The sequence below is a fragment of the Papaver somniferum genome, chromosome 5, assembly GCF_003573695.1.
Source record: "Papaver somniferum cultivar HN1 chromosome 5, ASM357369v1, whole genome shotgun sequence".
Classification (NCBI taxonomy): Eukaryota; Viridiplantae; Streptophyta; class Magnoliopsida; order Ranunculales; family Papaveraceae; genus Papaver; species Papaver somniferum.
Window position 1 is genome coordinate 41,693,981 of NC_039362.1, and position 4,308 is coordinate 41,698,288.

Consider the following 4,308-nt stretch of genomic DNA (forward strand, 5'->3'; position numbering starts at 1 on the left):
AGGATAGGAAAAGTGTAGTTGAGCTCAAGGAATTCATGGTGATTCAACGAAAACGACGAAGATATACATCAAGGAACCGTGGAACTTCATCAACAAAAAAGTATGTGAAGACTTGAACTTATCTATCACTCGAAAGTCTATCTATTCTTCTCCTACTTCTTATGAGACAAAAGTCGTATGCTATATAGACTAGATCATATACACTTGATATTTCGAGCTGAGTATTCATTGCTTATCTTTTACTCGAAATCATGTGTTGGTAAAGCGTTTCGCTTTGATCAGGTTTATCTTCTCCTAGTGACGAAAGTCATGAAAGTTTCAATCACTTTGGAAATTGCTCTGACGAGAAAGGTATGTTGTTCTTCACGAATGAATATCGCCCTCTGAGAATGTTTCAATGATTGAAATGAGAGTTTAGATTATATAACCATGTATTCCTTGAACCGAAGTTTTCGAACTTTGTTGATCAAGATAAATCAGTAGGATTGTGTGGAATTGGCTTGCCAAGTCCGCGAACCCAGTCCGCAAACTCTGTCCGCGAACTGACGGAAGTTCTCGACCGAGAATTTCTGCTGGGATTTCCAAAACTCGTTTGTGTGCTAAGTCCGCGAACACAGTCCGCGAACTGGCGGAAGTTCTCGAACCGAGAATTTCTGCTGAGTTTGGAAAACTCAACCGATTAACTTAAGTCCGCGAACTTGTTTGTGAACTTAAGAGGTTATGATCTAAAGATGTTCTCTGAACATGAAACATTAATTATTAAGGAATGATTTATACAAACCGTGGCTATAATGTTCATGAGATGATTCTAATCGAATCGAATCATCTTTGTTTCAATTGTGTCTTGTGTAGTTACATAAGATCTCATAGAAATTGAACAACTCTTAACTAGTTCATTTAAGTCAATTGAACTAGTTATGGTGAAGAAGAACATGATTAATATGAGATGCTCATATGGTTGACCTTTTGGGTTATCATGTTGAACCAACATACGTGTACTCGTTTGGGCATGGTTTTCTCAAACCCAGTAAACGTGTACCCAAGTGTGTGTGACAAGCTATGTATTTCTATCTAACGATTGAGAGATATTGGCATGAATCTAAATCAGGTTTTCATCCAACGGTGGATAGAGATTTGTACCTAAGGCAAAACCCTGTTTTGAAGGCTATATAAAGGAGACATCTAGCATCGAGCAAGCCTAATCCCTACACGTCTGTGTGCTACTAGTGCTCTCCCTAGAGTCGATCTCCATTAACTCTTGAGTTTCTTCTCTAAACTCGAGTTAACAACTTAAAGACTTCATTGGGATTGTGAAGCCAGACCGATACTACTTTTATCGTAGTTGTGTGATCTGATCTTGCATCTTCTATCGTACGAGTACAATCGATTGATTGACTTGAGATCGTGAGAGTTCTCCGATAGGCAAGATAAAGAAGTCACAAACATCTTCGTCTCACTGTTTGTGATTCCTCGACAATACGCTTGTGTAGTCAGGAAGGATTGTAGAGAGGTGATTGATTAATCTAGGATGTTCTTCGGGAATATAAGTCCGGATTATGAATTGGTTCCTGTTACCTTGATTTTATATCTAAAGATGGAACAAAACCTAGGGTTTATCTGTGGGAGACAGATTTATCCTTTCGATAGACTTTTCTGTGTGAGACAGATTCGTTTATTATCAAGTCTGTGATTTTGGGTTGCAGCAACTCTTAGTTGTGGGTGAGATCAGCTAAGGGAATCAAGTATGAAGTGTCCTGCTGGGATTAGAGGCGTAGGAGTACAACTGTACCTTGTATCAGTGGGATATTGGTAGGGGTTCAATTATAGATCAGTCCGAAGTTAGTTTGCAGTAGGCTAGTGTCTGTAGCTGCTTAATACAGTGTATATTCAATCTGGACTAGGTCCCGAGGTTTTTATGCATTTGCGGTTTCCTCGTTAACAAAACTTCTGGTGTCTGTGTTATTTTTTTCCGCATTATATTTTATATAATAGAAATAATACAAGTTGCGCGTTCGTGATCATCAATTGGAAATCCTACCTTTGGTTGTTGATTGATATTGATTGATCCTTGGACATTGGTATTTGGTACCGTCCAAGTTATCTCTCTTTGATAAAGACTCTTAGATTTCTATTTGCTTGAGTAAAGATCAAATCGAGAGATTGAGATAATAACTCCTTGAGATGCTTTTTATCTAGATTGAGTCTGACTGTCTAGTTGATTCTCTAGCAAAGTATTTCAGTGTTAGTCCATACAGATTGCTAAGCGAAATATTGGGTGGTGTTGTTAGACCCCAGCTTTTCACCTCTATTCTTGCTCAGTATCAAATTGTAGGAAACATGTAATAATCACACACTAGTTTTCTTTCTCTCAAAAATTCTCTTTTTAATCTCAAAAGTTATATAAAAATCTATTTTGTTTTTCCAAGCAAAATATGATTTTATAGTCAAAGACTTCAATGTAGATTAATGGAAACATTAATATGTTTTAATAAAAACAATTTGCTTTTGTAAAATGAAACACTCAAGGAATTTATATCAAATAATAAATTTCTTTTATGAAGATCATTAAGTCTACTAAAAACAATTTTAACAAAAATAATAAAATGGAAATAAATTTTGTTTTAAAACATATATTTCCAACAACATCCAATCTATATTAGAGCTCATTAAATTTATTCTACTACAATGCATGTGAATGACAGATCTTACTCTTCCGTGTCCCCAATATAAAGTTCTGTGTTCCCAATATAAAGGCGGGGAAATAAAATTCTTTAGTGTTCATGGTTGTTTCTTCTGTATACACATTTATTAAAAAGTACTAGTTGTTGTGCCTGTGCACTGCACAAGCTTAGATTGGTTACCCGAATTCTTAACTATTTGTCGATAATAATTGCATCTGGATTACTATCCAGGTAAATATCTAATCAGTTGATATCGAATGCAGATGATCTCTTCTGGTTTTATAATTAATTATTATTGGAGCGCAGTTCCCATGTGGACTCAAATTTGCATGAAAACACCTACAGTTTGATATATATAATTTTTTTTGGTACAAACACACAACCTAATTCAGACTACAAAATATACACATCATATCAACATATCAACGACTTTCCATGATCAAATTAGCGTAATGAATGGGCATAGATTACAATCCTATTCCAGAAAGTAAAAGTTTGAAAAGGGACAATAAAATAGACTAAACAAAATATATAGTCCATCGTGTATTTAGCTACTTTACATATCTGAATTTTTTTCATTACACTTTGATCATACTAAAATGTTTGAGTTTCATTAATGCTTTTTTGCATGCCTGCAAAAATAAACCTTCGAGCCCTGGTCAACAAAAAAGAAGCAAACGAAAGTAAAAATGAGCAAAGAGCAAGTACAAAAATGGAATACATTTAAAGAGCAATTTACACCAGAAAATCACAAATAAAAAACCAATCACATTTTAATCAAAATTGAACATTTCTTATCTATTTATCTAAAACAAATCCTCTATCAGTGAAGAAGCCTTTTAAAATAAGAAAAAAATCCATAATGTCTGGTCATTCAATTAATATTCAATTGCAGAACCTAATCTATGCTGTTCATACTAAGCATTGTGTGCATGCTACCAAGATCAACCAATGAATGAGTTGAAATTAATGTGAGTACTACTACATGATGAGACGGAAATGTAACCTTTATAATCACTTCATCAACCCCACCCATATATACAGTAATTTTATAACTTCAATAATCACTTCATCAATTCTTTGTGCTCTCTTCCTTGTCGTGACTCTTCTTCCTCTTCTAAACTTCCAAGCCTAAAGTTGCTGAAGTAAAGTACCAGCATTGACCCACCTAATATTGTAGCCATTTATGAAATAACTCCAAATATATTGAGAGACTGAGCATTGCAACATTATATGGTCTACAGTTTCTGGAGCCTGATTACAAAAGGAGCACAAAATATTTTGGATCTCATCCTCTTCTCAGTAGGTTGTCTGTTGTTGCAATTGAATTTTGAGTTGCAGTTCACATGAAGAATTGAACTTTGGGAGGCACTTGTTTATACCATATGAAGAATTTCGAGCTCATATGAAGAATGTTGTCTGCAGTCCACATGAAAGATTTTGAGTTTCCGTCCGCCATCATGTTGTGTGGTGCACTAGCTTAGGATTTGACAAAATATTCCAACAAATTTTATTCTTTTCGGTTGGAAGTCTTTTATTCGAATATAGTTTTGTAAATTCCTTGTAATTTTTTAGAAGTTTCTCTTTAAGTATATTTTAACCTTTTTTTTCCAGAAAAGAAAACAAG